Below are 15,206 nucleotides of genomic sequence, written 5' to 3'. Positions count from 1 at the left end.
CTCCACCATCCTTCCTCTCAGCCACCTCCTCCCCGCACCTCCTCCTATCCCCTCCACGTCTGGGGCTTGTCTTTCTGCAGCACTGCTCAGCAGAGCCTGTGAAGTGGAAATGAGTTCCTCAGTATCACAGATCAAAATGAGGCTGTCGGGGTGCTCGGGGTGGTTTTTTCCTCTCCTGGAGCCTGGAAGGTTGCCAATATGCTAGCAAATCAGACACACACACACACACAAAGGCAAATCTATACAGTAGTGGCTTTATGGGGCCCCGTATTTATGGCAGAGCACTAGCTCTGGGTTGCTGTTTTGTAGGCAAAGATGGGAAATAGATAGTGACTCAGGATTGCCATTACGTGTGAAAACAGCCCCTATACAGATTGTATGAAATAAACCAAGTATAGAGAGAAGCTGTAAGAAGCCCTGGATTTGCCACACTGGATCAGCCTTGAGGGCCGTCAAGTTCAAGCCCCTGATTTGTGCGGTAGTTAAGACCTGGTGCTGGGAACAAATCTTTCTGCTTTCCCTCCGACTTTCCCACTATGCTCTTGGCCCACTATAAAAGCTGTTGGAGGGGTGGGCAGGGTTGTGTATGTAGAATTAAATTAATTCTTGCCCTCCTGTGGAGATTTAATTGCCCTTATTTTAGCTCCTGTAAAAGCCAATGCCATTTTCAATCATGGCTTCCCCCGCCCCCTTCACAGTCAGCTGTAACAGCTAGCGTAGTGAGCCCCAGCCGGAGCCAGGTGCACCGCCGTTCTGGCCATGGACATGGGGATGCAGCAGCTCCCAAGGGTGGTTTATTTACATGTCTTTGTCCTCAGCTCCATCCAGTGGCCCCTGTTCTGGCATTGGAAGTTATTACGAAGACAGAGATGGTCCTGATTTTAGCCCTCTATCATCTTGTATACCTTAACATCCTTCCTAACTTTAGCTCTGTCGAGCAATCCTGATTGGGTGACACTAACCAGGGGCATGTGAGGCACCTGGAGAGTTTCCAAAGTGCCACAGTGACACTGCTGTGACTGGCCTCTCCTCCTCACCCGCACATGTCCTGAGCTCATGGGCAGGCAAGGAAACAGGACGTAAGGAGGGAGTGAGCACAAGCCAAACCTGGGTGCTCCGTGTAGATGCTTCAGGATCTTGTTTGGTGAGGAATAGATGGATGGAGGGAAGAACAGACAGACAGACAGATGGGTGAATGAATGGACCCACACATAGATTACTCAATCAGTAAGAAACCCTACAAAATGGATGCTATGCTTCCATTCTGTACCAAATTAACATTCATTTGGGGCTCCATGATAGGAATGGTAGATGAGTGAATGTCTTTGTTTTAACTGGGATTTGTTTTTTCATTCTTAAAATGAGGGGCATGGGCATGTTTTCTTCCATCTGCTACTTCTATAGCTTTTCTTCTTCCTTCCTAATTATAACCCTTAAGTAGAATTCGTGCCTCATATTGAAATTACCGAGTATCATAATTCTTCCAAGTGGTAAAGATACCTCAAGACAAATGCTGGGCATAGAAGCCACAGGGCACAAATCTACAAAGAAGTAAAAAGCTAACCATTTCAAACAATAAGGCTTCTCTCTCAATAACCAACTTTACATCTCCCTGTATGGCCCCGGAAGATGACTGGTTAGCCAGAGACGGGTAAGATTCCTCAAGGGAGGAACAACCTAAGACAGGCACAGTCGCAGGGGGGCCATCAGGTGAGAAATTGGGGATCAACAGAGGGGAGGCTTAGAACCTCACCCCCCCGTTTTGAGAGAAATCTTCTGCATCCGTGGATGTTTTGTTGCCCTTGTCTAGCTTGGATTAACACATAGTCTACAGGCACACACCTGATCATCTACATTTGCCCTCTTACAGCACTAAACTATGTTTTCTACCTTTATCTTGCATCTACCTACCACTTCAGCATTTTATTAAACATAATAATAATAATAATAATAATAATAAGGGAGAAATGTGGTATTCACATATAAATCAAGTATAAAAATCAAATGAATATTCATTTGCCCTGATTGTTTATAGTTCATAATGCGTGATCAAAACTGAAAGTTTCTGTGATGACTGCCCTTGCACTGTTCACCATGTAAGAACTTATTCACTATGTAAGAATTTGTTCACCATGTAAGAACTTGTTCATTATGCTTCAGAAGATTGGAGACTGTTGAGAATTAGGCTTGGGGTTGATTAATGATTGTGCATTGAGTCCCCTATACAGAATTTTATTGTTGTTAACAACCATTTGATCAATAAATATGAGAGATGCCCTCTCAAAAAAAAAAAAATGAAGGGCATGGGACTCAGGTGACCTGTTAGCTCCCTTCCAGGCTCTGATATTCTGAGGTTCTATTATTATATGATTGTGTGACATTAGGCATCACCCAGGGTGAATTAACTCTTTTCCGGGAGGTAGCTATCCCCTCACCAGGTGAGGTAGATGAGCTCTGTCTCAGACACAGATGCTTCTGGAACCCTCCCTACATGGGGGACTTAGACTTCTGTGGGCCCTGAAAGAGCCAATAATGCCCTTTTTCTGTATGAACATTTGGTCTCACTGAGAACACTGCTCATCGTGGCTCTCTGTAGGGCCAAATCATGTTTACAATGATGGTGATGATTTCTGTTCTATGCAAGGAACAATTCTTTTGTCCCAGGCTGCTTGAGATGCTGACTACCCTTTCTATGAGCCCCAGACCCCACAAAGAATAGTACTGTGGCATCTAGAACAGTGCCATGTGATGGGGACAAATAAGCCACTCACCGAGCTCTGGAGGCTGGCCCAGGGTTTCCTAGTGCTGGGCAACAGTCAAAGTCTGTTTTATCATATTACCTTGGTGAGTATGATAAGACCAGAAACAGATCAGGAGAGACTGGGAAAGTTTAAAGATTTTTATTATACTCACAGTTCCCTTGGGAGAACACAGCATGCATGAAGGGCCACACCAGGAAGCACCAGGGTCAGTCAGGAGACAGAGGGAGACAGGGCAGGGGGAAGGGCTGTGGGCAAGAACATTACTGTGGTTTGCATGCAAAGAAATGGGCAAGGCGGGGCAATCAGGCTTAGGATTGGCTAGCTATGTTTGAAAGTGGCACTTTCAAACTGTGAAAGTCATGTTCACTCTGGCTTTTAGATGTTATAATTTAAAGCTGTCTGAGGACTCCAAATGTTTATGGGCATATTAGTCAGGGTTCTCCAGAAAAACAGAATGAACAGAATTATGTGTACGTGTATGTGTTTGGAGAGAGAGAGATTTATTTTTAAGGAATTGGCTCATGCAATTATAGAGCTGGCAAGTCCAAAATTTGAAGGGTAGGCCTGCAAGCTGGAGACCCAGGGAAGGGCCGATGCTGTAACCCATCTCTGAAGGTGGTCTGCTGGCAGAATTCCTCTTGCTCAGGGGATGTCAGTCTCTTGTTCTATTCAGGTCTTCAACTGATTGGATGAGGTTCATCTGCCTTAACGCAAAGGCCAATGAATTATACGTTCATTTCATCCAAATACATCCTCACAGAAACATCCAGAATAATACATGACCACCTACCTGGGCACTGTAACCCAGCTGACACACAGAATTGACCTTCATGATGGGAGAGTCCCAAATTGCTTAGAGGTAGCTCATTGGACCTTAGGTGGCTGGTGGTAAACCATCACTTTACAGAAATTAAAAGTATGGTAATGCTCGGTCATCAACTCCTCAAAGGGGCAGCTCTCATGTGGTAGGACCTCTGAGGCGCCATCACCTCCCAATACATTCCCTTGGGCAACTTCACGACTCCCTCGGGAGAGCACCTCACAGCTCACAAAATACATTCACTCCCATTATCTCCCTGATTCTCACAACAGCCAACGAGGTCAGAATTTCTTTCCTCATTTCAGAAACTAGAGCATGTGTGTAGAGGTGAGTTGACTTGACCCATCCAGGCCAGAAACCTTGCAAATGGAAAAAGCCTGACTTGACTCCATCTTCTGATTGCAGATGACAGGAGGTGGCTTTTAAGGAGCAATTACCATGTTCCAGGCACCACACTAGATGCTCAGATGCATTAATTTGCTTTATTTTCTGAACAACTTGATGAAAGAGCCATTACTATTATACTTGCCTGATAGGCAGGGAAGTGGAGGCACCCTGTTGCATCCCACAGCGGTGGGAGGGCATCATAAGCCAGGCTGGGGTCCTTCTTCACTACTGACCACCCCCCAAAACTTCCCCCTCATCCATGGCTAGTGCCACTCTCTCCTCCCATTGCCCCCACACACTGCTGTGCACACCCATACCCCATGGTCTGTCTCCAGAAACTACTAATAATTACCTTGTCCAGTGTGACTGAAGGCCATAAGAAGAAGTGGCATAAATATTTGTAATGAAAAACAAAGGAACCCTCACAGGTCTCAAAATGAGGCTGGGGCTCCAGAAGGCAAGTGTTACATCATGTCTAGGATTGGCCCCAAGTGCCCCAGCTTATCAGGAGGGGTCCCAGGGCCTTGATTCCCTCAGGGGCATTCCTCTCGTCTCACAGTGGAGTCCCTGTTTGCTCTGCCCCACATTATACCCTGGGCCCTGGTGATGCCTTCCCCACAGTCTGCCAATGTGGGGAACACATTCATCCATAAACCATACCGGGTGCCATGCGCTATGCTGAGCACCAAGAGCTGAGAGGTGAAGAGGAAGGTGGGACCACCCTCCAGGCACTCACAGTCTGACTAGAAGAGTACCGATCCCCGTCAGGAGGGCAGCTGGACCAGCCTCCCTGTCAGGCTTTCACAAAGTATCCTGGACCTACAGTGAGTGAGGCGTCACCAGCTCTAGCTCTGCCCAAGGAATGTTGGCAGCTCTGTGGGGAGGAGATGGTTGATCTGGAGATGAAAGGACAAGGCCACAGATGGAAGACTGAGGAAAGGACAGCCAGGCAGAGGAAACAGTGCACTGCAAAGAACCAGAGGCCTGAGAGCGCTGGGGTCGCTCACGGGGAGGAGGATACAGCCCCTGGGACCATGGCCAGGAAGGTGCAAAAAGCAGGCAGAGAGATTTTCAATTTGGCCTCCTAGGAATACCTGCCTGCCTCTTGTGCAATCTCCTGGATGCTTCTGAAACTTGGTGCGCCATGAGTGAAGGTCACTGCTACACTCTGGAGAGTCAGTCGGTGAGTCTTGTTTTGTGCTGAAACACAGAAGGGAGCCTCAGAGCATGCAGGGAGGACTAGATATTAATTCCTGACCTCAAGAAATGTATAATCTAGGTGAGGAGCAAGATTAAGAACATGCAACTTTAGGAGCCATCCCCAGGAAGAAGAATGAAATGTCAAGCAGGTGGCCTCCAGAGGAAGTGTGGTCCGAGGTGGTGGAACTGTGGGGCTGGGGTGCTTCCACAGGCAGATTTACAAACCTGGGACAGTCAGCTGAACTGGGTACAACCATGTCCACTGACCTTTCCATGAGCCTCTGTCTGTTTCCTTAGAGGGTTCCGCAAGCATAGCTTCACTAGCTCTCATCAGCATAGAGGCTATCTTTTCCCTTTCAACCTGAACCTATTAGCTTCCCCTTCTCCAGGCTAAACTGCACATCCTCAGGTGGACCTCATCTGAGCCTCCACGCCTTTGGGTTTCAGACCCTCCTGCTTTGGGGATTTATCTACAACCTTCCCAGCTCCCCTGCTTAATGCAGCCTCGGGGGTAAAATTTTTCTAATAAATGCTTGAATGATGGAGATGTCTGATCTGACACTTTTTGTTACAAGTGGTTCTCTATTTCTGCTGGAGCTGGTAATTTATTATGAATCCCTTTGAATGCACTCATTGGCACCTGGTGGAGATGTTCCTTGGCGTGCTGGTCAGTGGTTCTTAGAGCCAACACTTCGGAGCAAAGCAACGCCTTTCTGTGTGTCTATTACACATACATGGACCACACACAGGGCCCACCTTCTCCCTTACTCCATGCAGCAAGGGTGATTGAAACACGACATTTTAAACCCAAAAGCAAATTACAGCGAGGAAGCAGTGTGAAATTACTACCCTCTGCTCAGAGTTCCTTTTTTAAAAGTCATGCAGTAGCACCCAGGATAAAAGTTGGCCTGTCAGACAAGCCCATTCAAGCTTGCAATTCTGCTGTCATTTGCCCGACAGGCTTGTGATAAACAGCAAGGATAAAAAAAATCTGCCAAAAATAGTGCCACTGAGAAACCTACACCAGGGCAAACTCAGGAGCCAATGCAGCCCCAGCATTGTCCTCTCGGAGAGGGCAGCAGTGTCTGGGACTTGTTCTGATGGAAACGTCATGTGACTGCAGATTTTCACACCAAAGGGATGTGGGGAGGCAGCGCTGCACAGAGCTACATCTGTGAATCCCCAAAGGAAGGGAAAGGGGGACAAAGTTTACACTGTAAATCTTGACTTTCCAAACAGCATGTTGAGAAAGCCCCACCATAGACAGGCTTGCTGCAGGCCTGGGACTCACCCGGAGTTGCTGCAGCCTGGAGATTCATCTAGAAAGTATATAACGAGCCTCCTTTTCCCTGGTGTCTGCTTAGTCCCTATCTGTACTCTTTCTGGGCCTTCAATTCCACAGGAAGTACCTGGGGGCATGAAAGAGGGAGTACCTGCCCTGTGGCTGGGGAGCAAGGGAGGCCCAGGAGAAAATGGAGGCCAGTTTGTCATCTGGTACACTATCCAAGAGGCCCCAGCAGCCGGACAGCTAGTGCTCTGGATTACAGGGGACACACAGGTCCTGTCCCAGCTCTGCAGCCAGCTCTAAGGGGCAGGTGGGCAGGCTGATTCCTGGGACTCCGAAGGGTAATAGCAGGCCTCCAGACACCCCACCTGCCAGGTGACTGTGAGGGTTAAGTAAGAGGTGACGCTTGTAAATACAGATTCAGGTGTTGCTATTTCTACTAACATCTCCTGTGCTATTGGGGGCTATGCATTTCCTTTGACCGCCCCTAACTGCCCTGACAGGTAGCTATCATCAGTTCCAGTTTATAGGAGGGACCAGCGAGTCCCAGAAAGGTTAATGAACACGCCCCAGTTCACACTGCCAGGAAGTGGTGGAGCCAGGAGTCAAATTCCATTGTGTGAGATCTATGTCCAGGGGCTTCTATTAGAGGAATTTACCCAGCCTGCTTCAGAGGCAGCAGCTCCCAGTGCATGGGGTGTCCTGCGGTCCATTTACACCTGCAGCGAGTAGCTTCTCCAGGGGCTGACTTTGTTCTCATCTTTCTCATCTCTGCGCCCCAGTGAGATTTCCAGTCAAGGCAACTCAATGATGTAGCCAAGAGGAATAACTCACATAGTGAACTGGGTTTTAAACTAGCCACAAATGTCCAGGACCCATAAAACCTGATTTGTGTTTTGTTTATAAAGACCCCAAACTAAGCAGAGGAAGGAGCTGTGAGGATTCCAGTGTGGCAAATGGCTCACAGTAAGTGTTTTTATGGGGCCACAGCTTCAGGGCAATCTGTTGTTTACTAGGCCTCCCAATAATCATTGTTATCATTGTCATCATCATTGGTACTACTAGGTTTTACATCTCTGAGGTGCTCCTGATCATGTGCTGCTGGAGAGCTCACCTGGGCCTGGCTGTCCCCGTTCCTGCTGTCTGTCTCCTGTGTCACTCATAACTGCCTCCAGCAAGCCGAGCATTCGCCGGGGAGCATTCCCCCAGGACCCTTTTCTTTGGCATCCTTAAACAGCTGTCACAGTGTCCCAGTTGTTTATCAAGAAGGAGGTCCCCAGGGTTTCATTGAGGCAGACTTGAACTTGAACCCACCTTGTTGATGTGTTCACTTCCATTTCCCCCCGGGAAAGGGGAACCCAACCCAGGGTGCCCACAGTTGGATCCCGGCAGCCTCTCAACCTCTGCAGCTCAGCACCTGTTGTTTTCCACCCAGAACATGCGTTTGGACATGCAAGGATTTCCATGGTTCCTGCAAAGGCAAACTTCTCTAGAAGACCAAGCCTTCTCTATAGACTAGCCCCATGGCCCACAGAGCAGTCTGTCAGCAAAGGGTTTTAAAGCAGGCACATAGGTAATGTATTATTAGGTAGGGTTGGTGAGGGAGGTGATCATTCAGCACTTGATCCTGAACTTTGTATTTGCCAAGAGTTTTTAAGTCATTTTCGGAAGCTGTTACTTACTAAACACCTTAGGAGGTGGGTAGGAACTGTTGCTCTCCTTTTGAGAAAAGGGAAACGGAGAGCCACATCCTCTTGGAGCCCTCATTCCAAATCCAGAAAGCACACTGGGGAGGATGGTTCTGGAGTATGGCTTTCATCCAGAAATTGTCTAAAACATTGACTTGCTAAGAGCCGGTTGAGATCTCAGGCAACTGTCAGGTGGCACGTGAGGGGCAGGCACAAAGGGTAAGTGGTCCACAGTAAATCCCAGATGACAGGCACCCTCTCAGCACAGAGAGAGAAGGCCCTTACTCCCCAGCCACCTGCCCAGGCCAGCTTTGAAGCAAGGTATATTTTTAAACACAAGCCTCCTAGAGAAAATGTTCCCTAGCATGTTCCCATAGTCTACTAATGGGGCAACTGTTGGCAACCAATACCATCAGCCCACGCTAAGGGCTGTGTTCTCAATTTTTACTTCTATTCTTGTCCCCTGGCATATGATAGGGGTTGCTGTCCCAGGAGACTGCCAGCTACTGATGAACAAGGTTTCAGTAGTTTCTCACCTGCTCTCAATTTCAAGACTCTGATTTCATGCCTACTTTGGGCCGGTACTCATTTACCCAGTTAGTAACTTTTTTTTTTCTTCACACAGACTCCATGTAAGCTGCTCAATGCTTCCCAGAAACCTGGGGTGTCCTTGTGTTGCTCAGGGCTGGAAAGGGGCTGAAGCTTGAGAAATCAGCTGCTTCTCCCATACCTGCCCAAGCGGCATTGTGCTGCTTGGTTTCTTGTGGCTTAAGATGCTGAGACCCACTAGGAATGCCTCACTTTCCTCCTTTGCTAGTAAAATAGCCATTCCAGCATCAGCTTTGCCTCTTCTTGCTCTAATCAGGGTTTATTTCCTTAGCTAGAGAAAAGAAAGGCACCATGCACGTTCTAATTCTAATGACTCCTCTCTGATTTATTCAGGACATCCTGCTGAATTGCACTGGTGTGTCCCTATGTATTATTATGGTTGTTATTTTAAAGAAGCCATTTCTGACATAGGCTGAGGAGACGCCCTTTGTCTGCCTCTCAGCCCTGTGGTCCTGGCCCTCACCAAGGGAGCCGATCTTGCACTGCTGTGTTTATTTGAATTACGTAATATAAACAGCTCCAAGGAGATGGGCTCTTCCACTTTGTTTTTAGCCTCAGCTTCCACTTGTCCTCTGCAAAGCTTGTCGCCTGGATGGTTTCCCCTGGCCTTTTCTGTTTTGCTGCTGGAGAACAAAACAGCCAGCCCTTGACCCTTCTCTAGGACCAGCCCTTTCCTCCCCCCTGTCCAGCAGTGAAAGTGAGCTGCTGCTAAGGCTAGCTATGTCCTCAAAGGCTCAGTGGAGCCCAAGGGCAGAAGGGGTATCCAAACCAAGCAGAGACAAATCAGTCCTGGTATTGACTTTCTCCACGGCTTCTTCCCTGGTACGTGAGTACTCTAAGCTGGGAGTATCCCTAGAACATTGAAACATAATTCTGCTTAGCATATGGATTCACACCTGACCTTTCAGGAAGACATCTGATGTATAAAACACATGTGACTATGGTTAGGAAGAAAGTTCAAAAGGTATTATAGAGATCGGCTCCACATTATTTTGCTATACACACCCATTTAAATCCAGTATTTCCAAAGCATTTCATTGCTAGTTAGAGCAAGGTCTATCCCCCTAATGACACCATGCAAAGGAAGAACACGGCATTTTCTCACTGTGTTTGGCTTGGCACGATGCCATTCAAGGCACAGTTGGACTGTAATGCATTTTTAGTAACATGTTTCTTAAAACAACTCTCCAAGGGTTGAGTCACTTATTCCTTTATTTATACAGTTGTCCTAAGGCAGATAACAAATATTTTCAGAATAGTTACTAACTCTCAAATATCTTATGGCAATATTCCATTTCCATATATGAAATTTCATCTTGCTATGTGCCACGCCCCTCTCTCATCACCCCTAAACCTTCATGCTTGCTATATGCCAGGCCCCCCAACCTCGGGGGAAGAAGGGTGTCCTTTTTCTCTCTTCAGAGCTGTAAGTCCAGGGAGGCAGGTCTAGGTAGGTGGACAGCACAGAGGTTCGGAGGTCTTCTAGGCCGTTGGGATAGGGAGAAGGGAGCCGGATAGCAGGGGTAACCTTGAAGAGAACCAGAGGAGAGACTCAGGCAACCACATTGCCCTTCCCGCTGGATTCCTGGTAAACTACAAGGCAGGAAGAAAGAAAAGGAAAGAAGAAGGGGAGGAGGGAGGAAAGGAGGGAAGGAAGGGAGGAAGGGAAGGAGGGAGATAGGGAGGGAGGGATAGGGAGGGAGGGAGGGAGAAAGGAAGGTAAAAGGAAAGAGAGAGAGAGAGTAAAGATGGAATTAAGGAAGGAACTGGAGCAATAAGGATGGAGTGGGGATTGGAATTGGAGATTTTTGTATTAAGAAATACTTTGAGGTCTACCAATTGCAGCCCAGCCCGGGCCTCTGACAAAGCCACACCACATCCTCTCATCTCAAGTCTTCCAGAATTTCTCCAGCAGCCAGCAGCTTCTAACTCTTGAATATTCTCTAATTTGCCAAGTCCGAACGCTACCTTCCCGTGTCCCTCTACATTTTTCTCCTTCAAGGTCAAATCCTGGCTCACCTCAGCATCCCAGAGCTTTCTGGAGTGCTTAGGGCTCACGGGGTGTGGGGGTGGGGGTGCTGTGAGTGGCAGGGCTGGAGGAAATCTGCCAGGGCCTTGACTTTCTCACACACATTTCAGATGTGCAGGGGTGTGATTGTAAACAGCGTCTTCATCATTGCCAGAGCCAGCCACTCCGCCTGAGTCCTGGTCCCATCACCCTAGGGGTTCCAGTAATAGGGTGTAAAGCAAACAAAGAAAAACAGTAATCTGGTGTTCCAGTTGCATTTTTTGTTTTTAGAAAATGTTAATGATAGGTTATTTGATTACCCTAGGTTTGGCTCCGCTTGCTCTTTAATAAGCACATCTGGTATTTAGTAACAATATGAGTAGCAGGAGTTTTTTTGGCACTTGAAAATAAGCTCATCCAATGTTGCCATGCAGTTTGGAAACTCGTCAGAGAGGCCAGCCAAACTTGTGGAGATACAGACTTTTTCTCTAGGCTGGGCAGCTGGCCAGGACAGCTAAAAAATGTGAATTGGCTAAGTATGCTGCCACGCAAACACTTCTGGAAATTTCTGTGCTCGGGCCTGCCAAATCCATTATTCACAACATGAATTACAAGGGTTTCTATCTCTCCAAGCAGTTGCTTTTTAAGCTTAATTCTCCTATGCACTTCATGAAACATACACACACAACCAAAATGAGAAAAACACCACAAAGATCCACTACCCTTTTTTTTTTGGTCCTTTTCCATTTGGGTTGCCAAACTCGCAACTTTTCCTGAATTAAAAGAAATAGCCTCAAACTTTGGTTTCAATTACATTAAATCTAACACATGGGAGGCAACTGTACTTCCCGGAAATACTAGAAAGGATGTCTACCGTCATGGAGACAGCTAATGTCTAGGTAGGAAAAACAGTAAAACCCAACAAAAGAATTTGGAAGGGGAAAAACATGCACCATATACTCGGCATGTCCAGTAACCGGGATTTGGACCCTGCTGAAGGATTTCAGTCAGAGTGGAAAGCAACCCTGTTGATGAGAGTGTGCTTTGTCTATGCCTGAGAAGGCAGTGCTGCTGAAAGGTTCTCTCTCCACAAGGTCTGGGGTTCCGCCTGGCAGTCCTGCACACCCCTGTCAACCACACAGGCAACTTTTGAAAGCGCGGGTGGGCCCAGGAGGGCATGCCACCAGGGGTCAAAAAGAAAGCAAGCAGGAGAGAAGCAACCAGCCCTTCTGGTCAGTTCCTGGTTCCATCCAGGCTTCCCTCCCTCCCAGGGCTTAGACATGTTTGCATCATTTATTTTCTGATTCCAAATTGAGACTTGCCTCTTTCTTGTGATTCATATGTACTAGATAACTCAGACTCTGCCCTAGACTGTTTTTAAGAGCCTGGAGCCCCACTCTTATTATCCAGGAATACTGGAATGACATTATTCATGGGACACATGTAATAGCTGATATGAGATAATCATATTAGCACATTATGAGACACAAAGCACAGCTCAATCCTTCCAGCTCTACTCAGTGTGATTCTTTTCTGATACATAGCCTTGTTCTTGAGAACTGGAAGGTCCTTCTCTACTCCTTTATTTTCTGGAAATCTTTTGTATCTCAGATAATCAAACGCATCAATTTTAGTTAAGCCAAAACTCTAAGGTGTTCTGTCTCAACTGTGTCATTCAATAAGTCCCTATGCTAGTCTTTGCCTCAGTTTCCCCATCTGCTTGTCACCATTCTCCCAGAGTACAGGACAGGTGATGAGATTTGACATCAGATTCTGGCTTGGTTGCTTGCAACTTTGTGACCTCCTTCAGGTGGCAATCTTGGAAGTCTCTGCAGAGGGAGGGACCTCACTTACAAAACAGGGGCAGTAACATCCTCCTCATAGTATTGTCCTGAAGAACCAAATGTAATAACAATTACGCAGTTGCTTTTTATGCTGTAAAACTATATGAAAGGAAGGGAGCGACACACAGCAGCAATTCACCGGAGAATTCTGCTTTATTAGGGAAAGGTGCTGGGTTATATAGGAAGGGGCATGGGGTGATTGTGGTGTTACTTCTACGGGGCTGGTGGCTATTGGCTAGGTGCTGGAATTAGGGGGGCGAGGGGTGATTGGGGTTCAGATGGCGCTGGCAGGAACCGAGGACCCGGAAGAGAAGCAGGAATTTCGCCATCTTATGGGTGGGGGCCCTTCACTATATACAAATGTATGTCATTATTAGTACCGTTCAAGTCCTAACTGTAGCAGTTTTGATTACTTAAATGACAGTGAATGTGCTGTAGAGAATGTGGGTCAAAGGGTCCAGGCACTTTTAATCTGGGAATTTATTCGTGTTGACCATGAGAAGTGATTGCTTCTTTTTGCAGTCAATATGGGACAACCTCTCTCAGTCTAACTTTTAATTAAAGTATGTCACCTGCTTCCCCTCTCTCTCTCTCTCACACCTCCTTCTCTCTCCCTCCCTCCCTTCCTTCCTTCCTCTTTTTCTTCTTTTTTTTCAGGAATCAATATTCGCAGCAGTCACTGTTAATGTACCATTTGATGATATTGACCTCAGACTGAAGGCAGGTTACCTGTGCTCATCAAGTTTCCTTTCTCATAGTGAGCTATACCCCAGAACTATGCTGCACCCAGAACTATAGTTCACACTAAGCAGTTAAACAGGTTTGAGCATTTGGAGAAAAAAGGAAAAAAAGAAGCTGGGGCCCCAGGAAAGCACTCCTGGACTCCTTTCTATTTGGCTCACATTGTCTGTCCTGTTCTTGGCTTAAATTTGGCTCCCAGGACACATTTTTCTCAGTTTCCTTTTCTCATGTTCCTGGATCTTTGTTATAGAATTGTAGGAAACACAGAGTCAGGAGACTCAGCCAAAAAGGATTTCTCCCCTTTCCAGGAAGTTCTCAGGGCCTGTCTCTGCCACCACTTGTGCATGGGCACCTGCATTCCAACTGCATACAGCCACCCCTTATTGCTGTATTATTGTTGTTTCTCCGAAATGGCCGCAATTTGGGATTTAAATTCAAATTGGTTCGAGGGGCTTTTCCTTTTCTCTGTTTGAAGGAAGCCACCCCCTGGGCTTCCCAGTAAGCATGGCTCTGTGTCAGCAGGCACGCCTGGCTTGGCTTTGACTTCTGTGCTCTCGGGCATCTGAGGACAGATCTGGAGCTTAGGAAGTAGGGTGAGTCCAGCTACAGTGAAAGCAAGGACAACAAGGAGCACAGAGGGCCACTGTTGGGCCCCTGCAGGGGAAGAGAACTGAGCTGGGGGCAGGTGACAGGCAATGACAGTGACAATAGGCAAACAGCTCACACAGAGCACATGGGGTGGCACTGCCTGCCCAGCATTCCAGAGCCTCTGGACTCTCTGCCTGTTACATCCAGTTGGCTTTGATGTTGATGGGATCATGAACATGAGCATAGAATTTCCTGGAATAAGACTAGACTGTGAAGCACACCTCAGGCACTGTAGCATCCACCCAGCCATTCCTGTGTCATTTACCTTTTAGGTTTACCTCTGTGAATAATACTCATTGAGTGCCTTCCCTCTCTGGGCTTGGGGATGTGATGATTTCCTTTTACTTCCACAGCAGCCCTCTCAGTCTCCCTGGGAGGTAGGCTCTATAACTGTCCCTATTTGTAAATTGAGGAAACCAAAGCTTGGCTGGTGATGCAACCCGACCAAGTTGGCTCAGCCAGTAGTGAGTGGCGGGGCCTCTCTGACGTCCTGTGGAGTCCCTGCATGGCTGCTGCCTGAGGCTGTGGACGGTTGACATCCCCCCCATGTTCATTAATACTATTTTCACATTTGATGTAAAAATGGGCACCCCATGGGGATGCACACAGAAACACATATCCTTGTCTCTCCCACCTGTGAGCTCAGCTGGGTGCTGCGTTATTTCATCAGCTTCATCTTCCCAGGTGTATTGTGGCTGCTCAGAGCATCCTGAGACATGCTCACCTGGCCAGAGCTTCTGTGCCATGCCTCCCCAATCTCATCTACTTTCTAGCCACCACAGCAACTACAAAAAAATCCCATACTTTTACTAATAAAGTTAATATTTGAAAGAGATCACTAAAATTTAAGCTTTCAGGTTGGATCCAGGTGTTTAGTAGACAAGCCATTTTATATGACATTTTTGAAGGCTGTTTTCCAGAGCTGATGGCCATGTTTGATATTTGCTAAGTACCTACTATGTGTTTATATGTTTCCACTAACACAGACACTGTTTTAGGCACTCCTTGAAGTATCTACATGCTTAGAGTGGGTGTAGGTCCCTCCTGACATCCTAGTGTTCCAGAGAAAGTATCTCTTAAGATTTTGTACAGAACCCACATTGCCTTCTCCCACAGCTCTATCTGTGAGATAAATTTAAAATGTCATCCTGGAATAGTTATGTGATGCTTGTAAATGTGATTGCTAATATTACCAGTAGGACTTCCTATTAGCA

General features: G+C 47.0%; 1 long non-coding RNA gene across 1 annotated transcript; it reads right to left on the bottom strand.

Annotated features, from left to right (window-relative positions):
* Nucleotides 1–2,886: 2,886 nt before the first annotated feature.
* LOC130684492 (uncharacterized) lies at nucleotides 2,887–5,172 on the bottom strand. The gene is made up of 2 exons (XR_008998771.1): nucleotides 5,064–5,172; nucleotides 2,887–3,462 (listed from the first exon to the last, which is right to left on the bottom strand). It is a non-coding gene; the product is annotated as an uncharacterized LOC130684492 (long non-coding RNA).
* Nucleotides 5,173–15,206: the final 10,034 nt, after the last annotated feature.

This window comes from Manis pentadactyla, chromosome 8 (assembly GCF_030020395.1).
Source record: "Manis pentadactyla isolate mManPen7 chromosome 8, mManPen7.hap1, whole genome shotgun sequence".
Classification (NCBI taxonomy): Eukaryota; Metazoa; Chordata; class Mammalia; order Pholidota; family Manidae; genus Manis; species Manis pentadactyla.
The sequence above is the reverse complement of the archived record's forward strand: the minus strand, read 5'-3'. Positions and strand labels throughout refer to the sequence as shown.